General features: G+C 33.8%; 1 non-coding gene across 1 annotated transcript; it reads left to right on the plus strand.

The window, feature by feature from the left end:
* Positions 1-12,298: 12,298 nt before the first annotated feature.
* Positions 12,299-12,370, plus strand: TRNAD-GUC (transfer RNA aspartic acid (anticodon GUC)). Its single transcript has one exon. It is a non-coding gene; the product is annotated as a tRNA-Asp (tRNA).
* The last annotated feature ends 3,910 nt before the right edge of the window (positions 12,371-16,280 follow it).

Genomic DNA, 16,280 nt, shown 5'->3' on the forward strand with positions numbered 1-16,280 from the left:
TCTTAATTATGTTGAATTTGATGAATTCAAAAGTTGCACTACAACTTATTATATGTGGACCAAACTAAAAGCCATCTATGAAGGAGATGATAATATAAGAAGGGTTAAAGCCAAAAGTCTAAGAGGATAGTTTGATCAGATGAAGATGAGAGAAGATGAAAACATTACACAATATGTTGAGTGAATTAAAGCAAGTGTGAGCACAATCAAAGAATTTGAGGAGACATTGATGACAAAAAGAAAGGTACTCAGAACCCTTCTTCCTATCCATGCAATTAGATTATTTTCTATTCAAGAGATGAGATGTGATCCAAATAAAAATATAACTTTGGATGCTCTAGTTGGAAGATTGACAACTTTTGAGTTAGATAACTATGATGACTATGTCCTTAGTTCCAATGGCATTGAGTTTGCATTTGAAGCCAAGCTTTAATCACTCAAAGAAAAGGGTAAAAAGTTGAAAGCCAAACAATCAAAAAGTGAAGAAGAAGAAGAAAGCTTAGATAGTGATTTTGAAGTTGTTGAAGCCCTACTTCCAAGGAAATATTCCAAAGACAAAGGAAAGTATAAAGGTAAGATTCCTCTAATTTGTTTTTCTTGAGAAGAAGTTGGTCACATTGTTGCAAGGTGCCAAAACAAAGAAGACAATAATGAAAATAAAAATAATAAATGCAAAGGCAAGAAGGAATTCAAAAACTACAAGGACTACAAGGACAAAGGTAAGAAATTGTGTTTTATGGCTAAAGATTCTGATAACAATGAAGATGAAATGGTATATATTACTATAAAAGATGAATTTGATGATGAAGGAGATAAAATGACACTTGTCTCTCATGTTAGAAAAAATTATACATGGATTACTGATAGTGGCTACTCACATTATATGACTAGAGAGAAAAAAAGTTTGAGCACATGGAACATTATGATGGTGGTAGTGTGAGATTTGGAAACAATTAACCTTGTTGCATAAAGGCAAGAGGATGTATCTCATCAACCAATGAACTTAGATGTGACAATGCTTATTGGGTTGAAGACTAAAGCATAATCTACTGAGTGTGGCACAATTGAATAACATTGGATTTAGGGTAGAATTCATGAATGAGAAGGCGAAACTACTGGATGGAAAAGGAAATTTGGTTAGATCTGACAAACAAACAAAAGGTAATCTATTCTATCTAGATCTTAGTGAAAGTTCATGTTTTATTGCTCAAGTAGAAGAAAGTTGGTTATGACACAAAATATTAAATCATGTAAACTTTGATAACTTGGTCAAGATATGCAAAAACATAAAAGTAAGAGGTATTCCTAGCTTGAGAAAACTTGATATGGTTCTATGCAAAAATTGTCAAATTGGTAAGATGGTAAAAACTAGTTTCAAAAGAAAAAATTATCATTTTAAAGAACTCTTAGAGCTTGTACATACAAATTTATGTGGATCTATTGGAATAGAGAGTTACAATGGAGATAAGTTCTTCATTCTTTTTGTTGATGATTATTCTAGAATGATAATCATAATGTATTTAAAAGAAAAATCTAAAGCTTTTCAAAAATGTAAGTGGTATCTAGCAAGAGTAGAAAATAAAAACTAGAAAGAAGCTAAAATGTTTGAGACCAGACAGAGGTAGTGAATTCATTGAAGAAATAATTAAGTGACATTTATCAGCCCCTAGTACACCTCAGTAGAATGGTATAACTAAAAGAAGGAACAGATCCATCATCGATTGTGCAAGAACCTTGATGATAGAAAAGAATGTTGCAATCAAATACTAGAAGGAAGCAATCAGTATTGCAATGCATACCTTGAATAGAGTATAGTTGAAGAAAGACTCAAATAAAACTCCTTATGAACTATGGTATGGCTACAAACCTAATGTACTTTACTTGAAAGTATTTGGTAGAAAATGTTATATTTTGAAAGAATCTAGGAAAGGTAAGTTTGATGTCAAAGGTGATGAAGGTATATTCCTATGATACTCTTGCAGAAGTAAAGCATACAAATGTTTGAATCTATCTACTTATAAAATCATAGAAAGTGCACATGTGAGAATTGATGAGTTTGCAGAAAAGAGTGAAGAACAAAGCAACAAAGAACCTAAGGATTACATAAGATTTGTTTACTATGAACCTGCTACTTTTCCAATTCTATTTGAAAGATAAGAGGCCTCTCCTCTCGAGTCCCCAAAATCTCTAAAAATTATCGAGTGAGTTCAATTAATTATGCATTGAAGAAAGAATTAAGTGACATTTATTAGCCCCTAGTACACCTCAGTAGAATGGTATAACTAAAAGAAGGAACATATCCATCATGGATTGTGCAAGAACCTTGATGATAGAAAAGAATGTTGCAATCAAATACTAGAAGGAAGCGATCAGTATTGCAATGCATACCTTGAATAGAGTATAGTTGAAGAAAGACTCAAATAAAACTCCTTATGAACTATGGTATGGCTACAAACCTAATGTACTTTACTTGAAAGTATTTGGTAGAAAATGTTATATTTTGAAAGAATCTAGGAAAGGTAAGTTTGATGTCAAAGGTTATGAAGGTATATTTATATGATACTCTTGCAGAAGTAAAGCATACAAATGTTTGAATCTATCTACTTATAAAATCATAGAAAGTGCACATGTGAGAATTGATGAGTTTGCAGAAAAGAGTGAAGAAGAAAGAAACAAAGAATCTAAGGATTACATAAGATTTGTTTACTATGAACCTAATACTTTTCCAATTCTATTTGAAAGATAAGAGGCCTCTCCTCTCGAGTCCCCAAAATCTCTAAAAGAGTTGCAATTAGTTCAACTCAACTCATAGTTTGAAGGACCCAAGTCATAGTCTAAAGTACCTGAGTCATAGTCTAAAGGACCTGAGTTGCAGTCAGACACTACAAAGCTATTGTGATGCAGGAGAATCCTAAGTGTAAGAGAAATCTTGCATTACCCAAAAATAAATTTCTTTTTAGTCTTTTCTATTTTAATAAGGACTAGTAGAGAAGGTGGTTACTATATACGGGAACTTACTATTTTTAGTAAGTTTTTCATATGAGCTTGAAATGTTCTCATTTTTTATATGAAGGTTCATTTTAGAGTTATAAGCCTACCATAGAAATCTCATTGCTCCAACTTAAGTATCAGAGAAGTTATTGCGAATTTCCTGTGAAAATATTTGTAGAAAAATCTTTAGGCTCACTGTTGGAGGCCTTAGAGTGCCTAGATGAGGTTCAAAAACTCAATGGAAGGGCACTAGTGCCATTTTGATCCTATAGATTAAGAGCTAGCATTTTTGAAAAGTGGTTATAATAGCCAATTAGAGAAATGGTTCAAGAGTTATGGCCTTCTAAATTTGGGCTACTCAAAATATCTAAAATAATTGTCAAAGATGTATTTGGCCGACTCTATATGTATTGTTAGGGTTTGTCGGCCCTAGGTATTAAGTTTCAATGTCTAGAACCTTCCTAGGTGGCATAAAATTACCTATTTAAGAAAGGCTCAAACATTGTCTAGAACAAATCTGGGTGATAGTTCGCAGCTTGTCTTGCAGATGATTATTATGAAGGCGCCCATGTGGGTTAGCATATTGTACTTGTGAATTTTGCAACTTCACATTTGTGGCATAAATAATAAGTCCATATTTTGTTCTTTCATTTTTTGTTTCTATTATGTGCTTATGGTATTAAGGGGAGCACCCTTCATCATGTTGTTAGAACAAACCGTGTCTGATGGACCCGAGTCATAGACAATGGGATCCTGAGCTTGATATGGAAGATCATGAAGAAATCAATGAAAAAAACTCCAAATCCAAAGTACTTATGTTATCAAGAAATGTTAGAAGGCATCATGCAACTGATCAAATCATTGGAGACGAGTTTGATGGAACAATGACAAGAAACAAATTAAAAGGTACATATTTTCTTGCTTCCAAGTGAAATAGATTAGATTCATCTTGAGTCATGTTTATAACATGCAGTTATGGTTGGATCATCCTATTTTGATAACCAAGAGGATGACACATAGGATTACTAGATTTCCCATGTTGAACAAAGAAAAGACCACAAAAACCCTAGGTCAGATTGAATTGACAAAATCCTTGCTAAATGGGATGGAAGAGGGATGAAAATAAGTGGTGTAATTGATATGGAATTGAAGTTTGACACCCATGTGATAGCTCACAAAATCTACAACTCAAGCCAGTTGAACAACTTATCATGTGAAGCAGTTGACTTGGCATACAAGGTGGTAAAGAATAATTTATTTGTTAACCTTGCTAAACTACTATTAAATCAATTAAGAAAGAACATGGACAACATCTAAGTACCAAAGAACAATCCATGTAATTTTGGTTCTCTCTTGAAATATTTATGTTCAAAATTTTTTCCCTTCTAAAGGAGCTATAGTATGGAAGAAAGATACTCCAATATTGTATCAAATCAATGAGTTTATAGTAGAGATGGGAGAAAACTTTGATAGTTTATGGATAATTACTTTGAGAGATTCAAGGAGAAAATGCAAAGAAAATTTAGGATTCCAAGGAAAATAGTAGAATATTATGAGAAGGATATTTGTCTTATGGTTGACTGTGACAAGGTTTACATTCAAGTAGTCAAGCCTAGAGTGGAATGGCTTAAACCTCTGGAATATGAGGTAACATAGATGACACCAAAGATATTGTTGAAGATCTATTAAATGAGTCAATGGATCCTAAGGTAACATATTTTGGAACATATGGTGAGGCTAAGGCAATAATTGAGCTTCAGATTAAGTCACCCCAGGAAGTGATAAGAGGAAGAAAAAGGATAGAGAAAATAATGAAGAACACTAAGCAATCAAGCTCACTTCTCATGCTCACTGAAGGTAAAGGAGATGACCTAGTTCAAGAGGAAGATGAAGAGGAAAATGTAGAGGATGTAGAACCTAAGGAAGAGAAACCTCCCAAGAAGAAAGGGAAGGTTATAATAACCAAACCTGCCAAGTCTTCCCCTGACGTGTTCATAAGAAGATCTGCCAAATCCAAGAGGAAACTAAAGTTGGGTGAAGAGGATGAAGTAGAAAAAATTATATTTCAGAGGTCTACCCCTATCATTCAAGAAAAATTGAAGAAAATGGAATAGGGAACATGTATGACATGTTTTAAGTCTCTTAAGTATGAGATTAGGATCCAAGAGGAGAAAAAGAAAATTGAGGATGCCCTTGTGGAAAAATTGGGTAAGTGGAAGTACTCACCTAATGAATTAACACAGAAAGTTCCTAATGTACTTTTGAAACCAGTTAAACCTCAATGGGATAATGCAATAAAAGTTGCTAAAAATAGTAGTGAACAAACCTTGAGACAACTAATGTCGAGTCTTACTGAGAAAGAGGTGAAGGCATTATTGAAAATGAATGAAAAGAAGCTAACACCCAAATTCAATACATGTCTAATATTGCTAAAGGACATTGAATCTATGGTGAAGTCCATTACTAGCAAATGGAAAAATATCTATGGGTTGCATAAGCCTAGTACTTTATTGTGCAAGTAGATGATAAAGATGCAAAGAAGATGATGTAGAAGAAGAAGTAGAAATCCGAGATGATGAAATAGTCAATGTTGATATTGATGATGAGGAAGAAGAACAAGAAGCCACTAGAGGAAGTCTTCTAGAAATACAAAGTTTGAGGAATCTAAGGTAGAAAAGATTGTAGTAGAAGTTATGACTTCTTTTCCTCATTCTTTGAGCAAAGCCTTAGTGTAATCAGGCTCAAAGAAGGTTTATACTAAGTTGGTTATAGTTACAACTGAAGTACCCAGCACCCAACCAATCTCTGAAACTACTCTGTTGAATGTTTCAATGACTAAAGTGTCTAACACTTCATCTATCGTACAACAAGTCTTTCCAACACTAGGCTTAACTGAGCAACAACAAGGTATTCCTTTGTCAATGTTATTTCTATTGTTAGTACATTTGGTGCTATTCCTACTTTTTCAACTATTGTTTCCACCATGGTGAGTGCAATGGTAGTTGAGACTCAATTTCAATTGAGCATTGAAGTTCTGAATAAGAAAAAAGAAAATTTTCATTCTGCTATTTCAATAGAAAATGGTAAAGAGGAAGAAATTGATGTGGAAGAGGACATTGTTATTCCAAATTGGGATACTTCTAAGCTCACTCTTGATCAAATGGATACCTTGGAGAACTTTGGAAGAAGAGGGCTAAGTAACAAAAGCTTAGAGAAGAGAGGAAGAAGAAAAACCAAGTCCTTGAATATGTAAAGAGCATATGTGTTGATGCTTTGAACATCAAGGTTGATGAGAAATAACCTATTTTGGATCATTTAGTTGAAATTGTGCACAAATATAATGAAGAATTAAATGGACAACAAAAACTATTGCACATAATTGAGAGAAAATTTGGAAATAAAGTTTTGGAGCACATAGTACAGAAGATTGATATTGATCGAGTAGAGTTGTCTACTATTCTTACTACATTAGAAACATCTATCAATAACGTTGTTTATTTATTTATCAAATTGAGTGACACATCTATCTTTACAGAGGAAATCAAGGATAAATTATCCTAGATAGATGAGGATATGAAGTAAAGTACACATCAGTTGTCACTTGATCCCAGTTGTAGCTCTACACACTTTATAAAGATCAGACATTAAATAGATCTATAAGAAGAATTGTTAAGGGAAGAAGCTAGAATTAGGGCTAAACTTACAAAAATTTAGGGCATGATTCTTCCAAATATGGATGCATTGCAAAAGAACATTGCACATGCAAAGACACTCATTCATGATAATAACTTCTCCATAGCTGACCACATGATGGAAATTTTAGTAAAGGTATAGATAGCCTTGCATGCATCTAAGGTATTGCAAGAGAATTGGGAGAAGACCATGACAATAATTTTGGAGGTACATATTGATTTCTTGTCACATTTTGGTATTAACTTATAAATATTATGCACCTTTTCCATTTATGTCAAAAAGGGGAAGAAGATATATTATTGGTAAAGGGGGAGGAGAAGATTATTTTTATGAAGTAGATTATCATACTCTAGATATATGTATATAGGATGGATATATGTATGGGTGAGTAGTAATATGCAGCTATATGTATAGTTTGGCAAAAAATATGTTTACAAAAGCAATTTTGAAAAATTAGAAAAATAGAGTAATTTACTGAGCTACAATAGCAGTAAGCCAAAGCAGGAGATTGTTGACATTAAGGTCAATTTGTCTATTAGTGACTTAACACTTAGTTAGCTAGTTACATAGTTGTTACCGAGCTTATTATTCATCTAGTAGTTTTAAACAAGTGTTTCAATTGCTACTGAGCTAAATAGTCAGATTGCAGTTCATTCCAAGCTTCATAGTGTCTACTGGGCATCTGAGATAGTTTACTATATCACTTGAGCGTAGCAGAGTCTATTGAGCTCTCTAGTAGACATAATGAAATTCTTAGTGTTAATTGAGATCTATAGTGTTAACCAAGTTCTATAGTGTCTATCGAGCTCACGATGTTAATGGAGAGAATCTAGTGTTGACCAAATCATGCAATGTCAAATGAGTGATTTAGTATCTACCAAGTTTCTTAGTATTCATTGAGTCATACAGATTTGATCAATTTCCAACTACTTGATGTGATCTGTATGGACCAAGCTTCAACATCAACCAAGATCTAGAGTATGTTGAGTGTTGATAGTGTTTATCGAGTGTCAGAACATCATCGAGTTTGTCTTATGAACTCAAGTTACAACAATGGGCCGAATTTGTGAATTATGATAAATTTGGTGTTGTAGCTAACTCTAGTAAGTAATTAATTGGATTGATATATATGTAATATATTGTATCATATCCAAATATGAATATGAATGTATGAGAATAAGTAAAAGAAAATGAGTGCAAGTTGAAGAAGGCTACAAGTAGTATATGGTAAAGCAAAGACTTATCTATCATAGTCAGGTGATCATTGTAATCCAAGAAATCTCATTCAGAAAATCAAAGTTGCAAATCAAAGATCAATGACCGATTCATCCTAACAGGTGCATCAGTCTAATCCTTTAATTGAGTGGACTAAGAAATATTTTGCCAAATCCCCTAATAGTGTGCATACTTCACTATATGTTTATAAATTCTTTAACAAGGTGAACCTAACAGTCCTTATTGCTCCTAATAGGGTAGATCACCAGAAGTGGTCAATTGTAAGCCTTAACAGACCAACTTTATACTATAGTACTAAAGCTTGTGGGTATCATCCCCACCCTAGTCTTACTTCCTATTTGGAAGGTTTTTGGGTCACCATATTTTGTGTCAAAGTTTTATCAGTATTTTATTTCTTTCATTCTTTTATGCATGCAATTAGATCAGAATAATATATGAAGGATTAAATTGGTGAAGTGAGTTAAAGTTTTATTAGTTCCTAATACACCCCTCCTCTCTCAGTAACCTAGACTACCTTATATTTCCAACAACAACCTCATCCCTTAACTCCATGTAAAGGATAACCTTATTCGTTAGCATAGGGTAATTATGTGACGTGGGACCCTCAAGATCTCAAATATGTAGTTTTCAATAGGTTTTATTAGATAGACAAGCAATAAACAATAATTTGATGACAAAAATGAGGTTGGAATAAGAGAGGAGAGGAAGAACCATAGAGGTTAAAGATCCTACCTTGAGTTTGTGCTAGGAAGAAAAGAGAAATCAAGGAGAATGTGTTTGATCCTACCCAAATTCACCTAGGAAAGAGAGAGGAAAATTGACACAAGTGTGTGCAAAGTGCAAGTCTATAATGCAAACACACTAAAGATGAGCTAAAATATCAATAAATTGAAGTGCTTTTAATTTAGGGTAGGAAATTTATTCCCCACTTTAGTACAATATGACACTACATGCATATGCAAGCTAAAGTAAGAAAATGTAAAAAAGTTCATTACAGAAAGATCCTACAAGGAACTGTTAGTAATCACATCCTACAAAATAACAATTTATTGATAATCATAAATCACCTAGGAATTACTAAGGGATATTTTTAGACAACTACATGCCCCCTATTTTGGCTTACTAATTTAGAAAGGTGAAAAAGAGAATCATGTTTACCTCAACAAATTGTCATGCAAAATTATGAAAAATGACTTTTTGTAACATTGAAAATGACTTCAAAACATTTAAAAAGCTATAGGGAGAGATAGGTTACTGAATCACAATTCTAAGGATTTTGATTTTATGCAAATTAGAGTTCCTAAGCTTGAGTTATGATGAAATGAATGATCATGAGTATTTACACAAATGAATGAAAATTATCATCTATTAAAAAAGTAACCCAATTTCAAGTATATCAAGGAGATTTACCTTTTGAAAATCTCATTTAAAAACCTTTTACCTTTCGAATTAATGTTGACAAAGAGGGCGATACAAAGAATATGTTAAAGAGAGAGCCCCTACTATCGACCCAATTGGAGGTCCTATGGAATAGAGTAGGGGAGGGAGTGCCACTAAGAGAGGTATTTCTTGATCTTTGGGCCCATGTCCATACTTTCTCACCATTTATGTGATTTCATTTGTTGATGTTGGTGTGCATATTAAGAATCTTTATATACTGGGAACCTAGGAAGTCATCTTGTACTATCCATCTAGTTGACTTAGATCGGGGATGTTAACTTGGACCCGAGAAGTTGACCTGGAATAAGGATTTTGATCTAGACCCAAGAAGTCAATCTAGACCAAGGACCTGGAACGAGACATAGGAAGTTGATCTAGATTAGGGATCTCAACCTAGACCAAATTTTTGTGGAATGCTTGCTTTTTTATTTGATTGACCTTTTGGAGATTGATGAATGATGGAAAGCATATTTTATGTCTAATTGAAGGACCTACCAATGTTGCACTAGTAGTATTTGACAAAGACAATAAAATACATCTAAAAGCCACTAGATATTTAATTGATGAGAGACATAGGGTTTCATTATTTATAGCACCCACCACATCTAAGATTTCACATAGTGGTGTTGCTAGAATTGATGGAGAGATGAGATGAGGATAAATGGACATTTTGACTTCCATCAGGGGAGATGACATTGACACTGAAGAATATCTACAGGGTCTTGCAACTATCAATTCATTGATTAACCATGAGACCACATATAGGTAGGAGTATAGATGAGGTTGAGGAGGATCAAATATATTGCACTAGCTATAGAGGATGTGCCCATGCACATAGGGATCATATGGACCTCATAGTTGTTCTGCAAGGTGAGATTCCCCTTTAGGAAGATCATGCTATGTACAATTGCTAGTGTAGTGAGCCCATACATACAGGGCATAGTATATCCACACAACTAATACTTATAGTGTGGAGGATGGAGGTGTGGAAAATGATATACTCATGGAGTCAAAGCCTGCTAGCCCATGTATACCTAGAGCTAAGTAGGTATAGGAGATACCTGAGGTAGAGCTTGGTAGTGTCCATACTTTTGTAGGTGTGGATGTTTGAGAACATCACTTGCACAAGATTGGTAGGATATCTAGTTGAGACATATGTAGTGACATTGAGAGTGTATACCAATCCATTAGGAGAGATTTTTTTGGTAGTTTAGAGACACATTGTATTGGAGGATCACTCTCGATCATCTACTGAGCACCACCATGGTATGTGGTATGGTACATGTTTACTATGAGCTTAACTTTATGTTGAACTAATTTTATGTCTACTTGTATTGATTATGTGTTTATTTGGGACTAATATTTCTTATGTGAGTATTGCTGAAAAAATCCACTTTTTCATACTATTAAATTGTCGTGCTCATATTTTAATGTAGGGTATTGAGGGACATGTTACAAAAAAAACAAGAACAAAGACATCAACAACCTTCCCATTTCATGCTACTACTTCAACCACATTCTACTTGACTCAAACAATCATAAAGTGCATTACAAAAAACATATTTCACTCTTAATTGTAGAAGTAAATCCTTTGTGCTTATTTGCATCCTAACTCTTTCATTTAGATAGTGTAGTTACTATGCATATCACCACACATAAGTTACATAATTTGAAAACTCTTTTCATAACTACCTGTCAAATACTTCTATGAGTTCATAGGTGGTCTTCAAACTCTCACTAAGTGAAAAATCAAAAGGCCATTTCCTACAATCGCCTTGATTTCCATCCTCCCGTAAACTTCATTGCCTATATTTAAAATAAAAAAAATGCAAAGTTTGAAGAGAAATAATTTTGTAGACAACTTTGACAGGGTTATGAATGTTTGACTAGCAATAGAGCTATGCCTAGTGGACACCAATACGATATCCATGTTGGGGCTATAGATGTTAGACTGATTGCCAGGGTCTATTTGATTGACTATGGGAAATGGGCTGCCTATGTAGCTTAGTATGAAAATGAATTTCACCTCACACAATCTCAATAAATAAAATTATTAAATGCATTCACACAACACAATGAATGTAGCATTCACCTCATCTGATGGTACAACATATGCATGCCATATTAGTTTATGAGTTGGAATCCAAAAACATACGTTTTCAAACTTTTGCACTAAAATTAAGAATTTCATACATTCTCTTTACTCCTTCACCACCACTACTTCCCTCTACCATTCACATTCAATCTTCGCGTCAACTTGTTATTTCTTTTCCAAAAGTCCCTTCCTTCCTATCTACTTGTACCATTCTACACCTCATCATCTAGAACATCACAATATTCGAAATTACAAATGTCAAGACAAGTAGATAATTAACTTCATTACTCATTAAGTTAAGCAACCTATTGTAATTTATTTCCTTTAAAACAAACACTCTATGTACACCTTGTTTTAATGCTTATAGACAAACAAAGTACTTGAGAGACACAAAAAAAAGTTCCTTACATTATACTTTATTGGAGTCTCTAGTATGCACTAGATACACCTCTATGATTTCAAATTGTTACAAATTAATTGCCTTATATTTCCTCAATTACCTAAAGAGAATTTTTTTTCCCTATTCGCTATAATTTTAACTTTTGCCTTCTAAAATTATGACAAAGTTCAAATGAAATGTAAGAGACAAAAAATAAAAACAAAACAATAAAAAGGTGTTGTCTTTCCGACTGAACTTGGCTTCTCCCTTGCATCTTAGTTATTAGTTAGGGACGCAAATTTGTTAAGATGGTAGGAGCAAATGAAAGTTTGGTATTAAATATGGAGGAAATGGCAGTTGGGCCTGTACTGCTGCAGGCTACTCTATGATTTATTTGGTTTTATATTTTAAATACGGTGCAGTGTCTAGTCTAGTAGGAAAAATTAAACGTTTTCCTCAGTCACGTCGTTGTAGTATAGTGGTGAGTATTCCCGCCTGTCACGCGGGTGACCCGGGTTCGATCCCCGGCAACGGCGTCAACTATGGTGAATTTTATAACAAAACCCATATCGTTTTACCCCAACTCCATCTTCGGAAACCCCTTAACAATTCTACAATTCTTTACGGTGGTTACTTTGGAATTTATTCTTACCTCTATAATCGGATCTATTTTGTTTACCTCCAAGTTTATGTTAAAAGAGCTCTCAGTTTTGCCTAAGCATAAGAATTTGCACGAAGATTGCATAATCCTCTCTGCTTGTAAAACATGGCTGCTGTTCTCAGTTTACCATTGTTGAAGGAAGAAGAGCAAGACGAGCAAGACGGTGGCAACGGTAACCACGGTATATCTACCAGAGTATGTCAATATCCACTGTTAGTAATCACATCAGTTCAAGGCTCTGTTATAACTTACTGGAGGCCTAGCTTTTGGACTTTTGCCTGCCCTGTCTTTTCTTTTCTCTATCTTTGTCTTTTTTTTTATTGGTACTTTAGGCTAACTCAGTAGAATATTGCGTGTTTTAAATTTGTGTTGGGTCACAGTGTTGTTTTTGGATTGCATAATTTTTGAATCAAATTTAATATATATGAATTTGCATATACTAAGAATGAATGATCTATTTAACATTTAATTGTATCTGTGAAATTGAATCTCAATAACATTACAGTACACTTACAGGGCTTTTGAATTATGCTCTGTAGTTTAATTCTATTTAACATTTAATTGTATCTGTACAGTTGAATCTCAATAATAATACAGTACACTTACAGGGCATTTGGATTATGCTGTGTGTAGTTTAATTCTATTTAACCTTTAATTGTATGTGTACAATTGAATCTCAATAACAATACAGTACACTTACAGGGCTTTTGGATTATGCTGTGTGTAGTTTAATCGGAAGTGTTAGATGCAAATTAACCATACATCACTGAGGTTAATCTAAAATATTGATGTCAATAAACTACACACTGCATAATCTGGAAGCTCTGCACTATAATATTATGGACCATACAAAATCTTATGTCTCAAACTCAATAATGACAGTGTAATCTAATCTGCTGTAGAAAATACTTCCCACTTATATTAAATTTTTAAATTTAAACGAGTAAAGAAATAGAATAAAACAATAATGAAGAAGACAAAATACAATGACACAAAGTTTATCGTAGTTCACAACTGTGACTACACCCAGACTCTAGCAATGAATAATTATATTAATGAAATATCCAATACAATTTACATAGACTGCACAAGTTATTTATAGAAAGCTCATGACTTACGAAGAGACAAGAGGAAATGAACAGTCATCTGTCTATTGGACTTCATACCCCAACAAAATGTTTTATAATCATGATGTAAGAGGAACGAAAAATGTAAGAAAATTGAGATATTTCTATTGAAAACATAGAAGATAAATCAAACACAAAGCAATAAGCCTATTCTCAAAACAAAAGTTTTGAGTCTGGTTCAAATTTGATATAGACCTGCAACAAAATGAAAACACAACGACTACCACCCTAAACGTCTTTCTGCAGGCTTCCCCCGTCGACTCTCCAAATGCTCCTTTCAACCAGCACCTACCACTGACCAAGAAAGAATCCCCTGCCTAGCACACCACCATTAGTCTTTTTACATGGGATAAAATGAGTCCCTATGGAAAACCAATCTTGCACGACAAATATAAAATTATGAGCTCTGAATCCCAGGAAATTTAAAAAGTTTTCATTATAATCTCCTCCCATGGCGTCTCAGGTATAGATAGTGGTTGCCTAATACCCTTTTGCCACTTGACGTGTCCAACAACTTTGAACATATTTCCTCACATCTTGTTTCTATTGACGCCAATGATAATTTCCACCAAAAAGTGTTGCAGTTTTATCAAAATGAATGAATAAATTGATTACCTATGAATAACATATGATCCTAAATGAGATAATCTAACCACTTTGTCCTTTCAATAGTAATAGGTTCTACGCAAGCTTTCCATGCCTCTTCCAAATCAAGTTTTTTTTCATACAATTCCTTGATCTCATCAAAACCAACAACTTCAACCTGCATTTCAATCAATAAATTCTACCTCCTACTCAAATCAACCTGCATTTCAATCAATGAGTTCTACCTCCTACTCAAATCATCTACACCTTGTGAGAATTCTCATTTTAATGTTTCAAATAAATGTATAATTTTTTAAGTCCTATATCCATTTCATATGCCTTCAATTCAGTTTCCCTTGACCATTCAAATATTGATGTGGATGATGATTAGTAAACAAAACAAACTCCTTGGGCAAGAGATAATGTGTCCCTTTCTTAAGTGATTGAACAATGCAATGAAACTCTTGATCATAAACTGAATAATTTTTCTTAGCCATGGATTTGCCTTCTCGACTTAAAACAATCCAGATAGCATTACCATTTGTACCAATCAACTTGAAATACCTTGTTGAAAGTTGGGAGTGCTAACACATGTTTTTCTATCACTTCATGTTTTTCTATCACTTTGGTCTTCAATAAATCAAAACAATCCACTGCCCTTGTAGTCCACTTGAACTCTTTTATCTCCTCTTATAGTCTTAGTGGTGCACATATACTACTGAAAGTTCAACCTCTAATGAACTTTCTATGGAAAAAAATTCATGATCCATGATATGATCTCATCTCTATTACATGTGTATGTCTTGGTCATTCTAAGATAGCTTTCACCTTCTCTAGGTCTACCTTGATGCTATTTCTTGATACCACAAAGCCCAAATATACCAATTCCCTCTTTACAAAGCTGCACTTCTTGACATTAATAAGAAAATTCTCATTTCAAATCCTCTCAAAAGCAAATCTAGCATGCATCAGATGTTCTTTTAGTGTCCTAAAGATCAAAATAACATCAAAATAAATAATATCTGATGGTGCCCAAAAACTTTTTCAATATTCCATTCATCAATCTCATAGATGTACTAGGTGCATTAGTTAGTCTAAAACACATGAGTAACTATTAAAACAAAGCTTCCTTAGTCTTAAAAGTTGTCTTCCACTCATGCCCAACTCTAACTTGTAATTGGTGATGGTCCCTCTTCAAACAATTTGGTGAAATACTTTATTCCACTCAAACAATCCATGATATCATCCATCCTAGACAATGGAAAGTTGTATTTGATTATAATCTTGTATATGATTATAGAATCCTTGTACATTCTCCATTATTCTTTGGTGATAACACTCCAGGTGCTACAGAAGAAATCGAACTCTCTCCGATCAAACCTTTCTTCAACAAATCTGAATTTTGTCTATTCAACTCTTCATTCTCTACAAAAAAAAATATTCTATGGGCTTCCTTGTTTGGTGAGCTTGCTTTTGAAATCGAATCAGTCCAAAGTTTTTCCTTCTAATTAGTGGACTGCCTTCTGGCACATTGTCTAAAACAAGAATCTTAAACTCTTCCAACAAAAATCTCCATAGGAACATCTTCCACATTTTCACAAATAATCTTAGGAATCAAAGAAAAAAAGGATCTTTGTTATGCCTCATATCCTATGAGAAATTCGTTGCACCAACTTAAAAACTCTTTTTGAACCAAGTCTTCTTTCAAATGCTTTTCTCATACTTTATCCTTGGTTAATGTGCTTGCGTTAGCATAACCATCATGCATTGTCTTCCTATCATATTGCAAAAGCCTTCCGAACAAAATATGACATAAGATTTCGTCAAATGACCTTCTAGACCTTAAATACTACTAAGCATCGTTCAATGACCAAAGTTTTTTATCATCTTGTACACATACTATCCTGTATAGGTTTTGTTTTTTCCTCCTCTCAGCTTCAACTTTGTCACCAATTCTTCTTCTGTAAGGTTGTTTGTGCTCCGACTATCCTTGATGACATTACAAACCTTCCCTTTGCACTCGCATCTTGTCTTCAATAATCTCTTCCTTTGAGATGGTACATGGTCTCCATT

The sequence above is a fragment of the Cupressus sempervirens genome, chromosome 8 (genome assembly GCF_028749045.1).
Source record: "Cupressus sempervirens isolate cs-2001-9-10 chromosome 8, ASM2874904v1, whole genome shotgun sequence".
Taxonomy (NCBI): domain Eukaryota; kingdom Viridiplantae; phylum Streptophyta; class Pinopsida; order Cupressales; family Cupressaceae; genus Cupressus; species Cupressus sempervirens.